At 47.6% G+C, this 6,004-nt stretch overlaps 1 pseudogene; it reads left to right on the top strand.

Moving 5' to 3' along the window:
* Window positions 1-3,415: 3,415 nt before the first annotated feature.
* Window positions 3,416-4,374, top strand: LOC140504241 (solute carrier family 2, facilitated glucose transporter member 5 pseudogene; annotated as a pseudogene).
* Window positions 4,375-6,004: the final 1,630 nt, after the last annotated feature.

Raw genomic sequence — 6,004 nt, 5'->3', positions numbered from 1 at the left:
TTCACTTTGCTGGAGGGTGATATCCTCCAGAACTCAAAAGATTATTGCCGTGCCAAGCTCAGGGCACAGCCTGCTTCTTAGGCCTTAGCTCTGGAAAAGTGGGTTTCTCCAAAATATTTTGACAGTCCTTTCCATAACGTTCTTCTCATCTCACATCCAAAAGTGCCAGGCCTAGAGGCCTGTGTGGGCTACCCGAGTCTTCTTACCTCACCTCCGAGGTCTTCGGTTGGCCAAAACCGGATGCTCATATGAGAGAAAGGACGTTCCAGAGTCGAACAAGGGTTGAGCTTTATTTCAGGGTCTCGGTTACAAGTGCAGGGGGGTCTTCCTTAGGAGGAAGAGGGGGAGATTTCCTAAGGAGGCTGAGATCTTAAGGGATTGGAAGTAGAAGTACAAGCGGGGAGAGAGGGGGAGGGGAGAGAGGAAAGAAGAAAAGCGGAGCCTACTGTCCTCTTGGCTCCTCACGTGCTAAGAGAGCTTTCAGGCTTCCTCAATCCTACTTAACCTTCAGCCGCATAGTTTGCATCTGAATACCGTGCTGTTAGGTAACTAGGTGTGCCCAGATCCGGGACCATCTCGAGGGCGGGGAGATCTCTCTCCCATCACGTTTCTCACAGGAAGAGGCGGAATTACTCGAGATAGCTCAGTTCACCTCGATCCCCTGCCATTTCCTGGGGGGGTCTCGTGAGAGCTCTAAGATTTAGAAGCTCCCACCTTTACCCGCCCGAGACTGTCCACACGGAATTGAGCTTCCAATCCCAACACAAAAGTGGCCTGACTCCTGACCAAGGCCAACCCCTCAGCCTGTGCACGTGACACCTTCCATCCCCTCCAGATCACTCCCTCTGTCATGTCTTCCCAACTGGCTACTTTCCTGCTGCCAACAAGCAGAAAGAGGGGCACACCTGCCATGAAGAAGACCTGAGTTCAAATCTAGCCTAGCTGTGTGACCTCGGGAAACTCATTAAACCTCCGCTTGCCTCAGTTTCCTTAATCTACCTCTCAGGATTATTGTGAGGATGAAATGAGATCATGTTTGTGCCTGTCACACAGTAGGTGTTCAGTAAATGTTTGCTCCTTGTTCCCTTTTCTTATTCCAATGTTCTTGATGAAAGAAAAACACCCCTCGCTTTGATTCTTCCATCCCTGCTAACTATTGGCCTCAGGCCCATGGGTGCGTCTACTTTCTCTCTCTCTCTCTCTCTCTCTCTCTCTCACCTCTTATACCCTGGATTTTTACCTTATCATTCCACTGAAACTGCTTTCTCCAAAGTTACCAATGTTCTCTTAATTGCCAAATCCTCTTGACCTATCTGTAGCACTGGACACCGTTGACCACTCTTTCCTCTTCCCTTAGTCTCCTCCTCTCCCTTTGACTATCCCTTCTCCTATTCCTTTGATGGATCCTCCTCCAAATCCTGCTCTGTAAACATGTGTCCCTCAGGCTCTATCCTGGACATCTTCTCTTCTCCCTCTATGTTATTTCAATAGGTGGCCATCTCCAGTCATCCTGACAAATATCAGGCCACTGGACCCAGATGGCTCCGGAGGAGAAAGTGAGGCTGGTAACCTTGCACAACCCTCCCTCACTCAAATCAAGGTCAACTGCAAGTCACATCATCATCTCGATGTCATGGTCCCGTTCCTGAACAAAAGACAAACACAACCTGTGAATGAGTAGCAGCTCCTCTCCTCTCCTGTTCTCTCTCCTCCATCCTTGCCTCAGGTGCTCTGACCAGGGGAAGGTGCACTTCCATGGCCCCAAACTGCCTTTTTTCCTTTGGGTTTACTCGCTAGATTTCTTGCTCAAAGATCAAGCCTTAAGCCCAATTCACTCAGGAGCTCACAGATCGGACACCAGGTCCCTGCCCTCCTAGCAGAGTGAATATAAATACTAAATAGTAACTGTTTCTCTTTTACCAGGAACCCTGAGGGCAATGCTATTGTACCTCCCTCATCAGCTGCCCACCCCAGTTTGATTTTTTTGAAGTATTTTTTTTATTTTATTAAAGAGGCCTATTCATTGAATGGTTGTATCTCACTCAAAGTGAGAATCTGATAAGACCTTACCCTAAAATGGCCAGGGTCCCACATTGCCTCCTGGGCCATCTCCAGCCGTCCTGATGAATATCGGCCCATTGGACTCAGAGGGCTCTGGAAGAGAAAGTGAGGCTGGAGGCCTTGCACAGTCCTCACTCACTCAAATCAAAGTCAAGTGCAAGTCATGTCATCATCCTGATGTTGTGGTCCTCTTTGAGAACAAAGGACAAGCACAATTTCACCAGGGGAACTCATCAGCTCCCACGGATTTAATTACCATTGATACACCAAGTACTCTTACATCTATTTATCTGACTCTACCCTCTCTCCTGACCTCCATTCTCATATATCCAATTACCTGTTAGACATCTCAAATTGGATGTCCAGCAGACATCTTAACTTCAACATGGCCAAAACAGAACTCATTGTCTTTGCCCTTAACCTCCCCCCGCCATCTTCCCTATTACTGTAGAGGGCAACATCACTCTTCCAAGCCCCCAGACTTCCAACCTAGGAGTTATCTGCATTCCTCACTGTCTCTCAAACATTCTCAAATCCAATATTGTGCCAATATGCTATCTATTTCAGCCCTGCAGTATCTCTGGTCCATTTCACCTGTGTGGCACTTGTCCAATATGCCCCCTTCTCTTCTCTGACTTGGCCCTCCCTTCGAAGACCCTTATCACCTCAAGCTGGGACTATTGCAATAGCTGCTGGGGTGGGGTGGCAGGGTCCCACCTGCTTCAGGTCTCTCCTCAGTCCAGTCCATCCTCCATTTGGCCACCAAGGTGATTTTCCTACAATGCAGTTCTCATGTCACCCCCTTACCACCACCCCCAATAAACTCCAGTAGCTCTATATCACCTCCAGGTTCAAATTCAAAATGCTCTCTTTGGCATTCCTGCTGCCTTGGATTTATAAGCTTTTCACACCTCACTCCACAACATGTGCTATTTGATCTAATGACATTGGCCTCCTGGCTGTTCCAGGTTAGTTTTTACAGTTTGGAAAATGTATTAATTATGATACTGTTTAAAGCTAAGTAGAGACTTTGCATCCAAAATGTCATCCTCATCCTAGTGACTCTCTAGGAATGCTGGAGGTGGGATTCTGGTTTGGGATCCACCCAAGCTTGTGTTTAGGGCTCCTTTCAAGTGTGGTTTGTGCAATACCTTTGCTAAATCCTATACATTGTAAATCTTTCAGAACCTGGGGGAGGGGACCAGCTCTCTGTCTCCCTGTCTCTTTCTGTCTCTGTGTCTCTCTGTGTGTCTATCTCTCCATCTCCATCTCTCTCTCTCTGTCTCTGTCTCTCTCTTCCCCCCTTCCTCACTCCCCCCAAAAACTCATTATTTCAAGTTCCAGGTTTGCTGTGATGAACACCACAGTAACACCCAGTAAGGGTACTAGCAGCTGCAGGGCTGGTCTCCTACAGAGGTTGAAAGTCTTGAAGGAAACAAGTTATTCTTGCAAGAGATGGAGGTGGCCTACTCTCCTTGGGCTGACCAGGATCCTCGCAGCTTTGCAGCCGCTCTAGCTGCCCTTCTCCCCAGAGAGTCCCCGGTACACCTTGATTCAGAAGGGAGATGAAGTAGGAACCTGGAAAGTTTTAAAGAAACTGAGAAACTCTGCTAATGTTGAGGCTGAGGTGGAGGAGAAGATGGAGAAGGCTCCTGGCACTCTTTCCCACAAAGTCCCTCAGGTGGCAGCTCAGTCCCATTATCATCTTAAAGCTTGGCCTGAACTCCCAAAAGTCAATTCAGTGTGCTACTCTGAAGACCAGATCTACAGAGGAGCAGGAGCGAATGACCACGGTGTGCAGGACCTGATGGTAGGGTCAGACGCCATCATCACAGCAATGTGGCACTTATAGGGAGAAGGCTGTCATCTCAATGGGCTTCAGTGTCTGGCATTCAGCCTGTTAACAGTGGCCCTTTCACTCCAGGACAATGTGGCTGGCATGCCATATGTCAGCATTGCTTGTGTGATCTCCTATGTTAGAGGCCATACTATTTCCATTCTTTCATTATCACTGAAATCTTCCTGTGGTCCTCCTGGTCAGCTGCATTCATGGTCAGAGGCACTGTCCACTGGCTCTCCAGTCAGCATGGGACTGATCTTTCCTTTCATTCTGGACAGTCCTGGTGCCTACAGCTTCATCATCTTTGATGTGATACATCTCCTTACTGCAATTTATATTTACTTCATTGTCCCATAGACCAAGGCTGAAATATTTGTGGAAATCAACCAGATTTTTGCCAAGATTAATAAGGTGTAGAAGTTCAGCCAGAGAAACAGGAACTGTACAATTTCAAGCCTTCCTTTCCTCTGTAGGACTGCCTCATCTACACCAGCCTGCCCCTTTCACTTTTCCAGCTCAGAATTGGACCTATCCAGAAACAGGGATGTGTCCTGTAGAGACTGTGGCCCAAGACTCCAGACTTTTCACAAACTGGGAATATCCATTGAATTGAATCTTGGGTGGAGATTCTGAAAGAAACGAGATCTTCCTTTGGGTCACAGCTGCTCCTCAGCCTGGCTTGAGGAGCTTCTAATCACATGAACTTTTACATTGAAAATAAACACGATGGAGAGATGATAGGAGCAAAGTTGGGGACTCTCGGGGGCCTGTGGGCAACCCTGGAAGAATCAGTATCTTCCTTCCTATCACATTCTGCCCTGGAGACATCATTTTTAGAAAATGCCATGTTAGAAACCTGAACTCACGAAGAGAAATAGATGGTTGTGCTTAGCTCAGCTAAGTGGGAGTATAAGGAACCTTAGTCCTAAATGGTATTTGTTAACAACTCTGATTGGTTCTATGTATTCATTAAAGCAGACTTGATCATTAAAAAAGAAAAGTCAGGTTGTCTCCTAATAGTATTTTGACACAAGGCAATCCACCTCCCAACTCTGGGGCATTTTGATTGACTATGCCCCTTGCCAGGAATGCCCTCTCTCCTCATCCCTCCCGACTTTTCTCAAGCCCCAGCTAAAATTCCACCTTCCATAGAAAGCCATTCCTGATCCTCTTCAATGCCAGTTCATTCCCTTTATTGATTGCCTACAGTTTATCCCATCTGTAGCCTGTTTGTGCCTCATTGTTGGCTCCCCCTTTAGACTATGAGCTCCTTGAGGGCAGGGATTGTCTTTGGCCTTTCATTGCGTGCCCAACAGTAGCTGGCAGAAAGCAATGTGCTTGCTGACTGTTACATAGGTAACAAACTTGCTTTCATCTGAAACCTTTTCCTTCTCAGTCCCTCCCTCTTTAGGTTCTCCATAGCTCTCCTTGTCCTCTGTCTCCCCCTCCCCACAGTCCCTGGTCCAAGTAGGGGAGTTAGAATGCTCCTTGTTCCCTCTGCCCACATCCAGGCTCTCCTCCTGTCAAGTTCACTCAATTTATATCTGCCACCCAGTCGAGATTCTGACAGCTGTTACCTACAACCTGCCGAATGAAGGTGGGTCTGGGTCTGGGGTCTGGTGGTTGGGTCCACTACAAGTTTATGTGACACACCCCCACTGGGCCCTCACTGCTGCCAGGCAATCCTATTGTACCTCCCTCAGTAGCTCCTTCTCCCTCTCCCCCCACTCTCTCAGCTGAGACCTTGCCTCCTATTTTACAGAAAAAATTCAAGCCATTCACCGAGAGCTCCCTCTCCTCTCCTCCTTCTCCCCTCCCATCACTCAGGCCCCTTCTGCCCCTCTCCTCCTTCCCCCATCTCCTATGATGAGGTAGTGGCCTGACTCCTGACCAAGACTGACCTCTTCATCTCCATCCTTTATCCCATCGTATCCCATTTTCTCCAGATTACCCCCCCCCCACGCCAAGTATCATCACCACTTTAACACTAATCAGTCTTTACCCAAAAAAAAGAAAGAAAGAACATTCAAAAGGCAATAGGTAGCTACTGAACATTTTTGAATAAGATAGTGGCAGTGTCATTTGTTTTAGGAATCTGTTTGC

The sequence above is a fragment of the Notamacropus eugenii genome, chromosome 5, assembly GCF_028372415.1.
Source record: "Notamacropus eugenii isolate mMacEug1 chromosome 5, mMacEug1.pri_v2, whole genome shotgun sequence".
Lineage (NCBI taxonomy): Eukaryota > Metazoa > Chordata > Mammalia > Diprotodontia > Macropodidae > Notamacropus > Notamacropus eugenii.
This window is presented reverse-complemented; position numbering and strand designations above follow the sequence as displayed.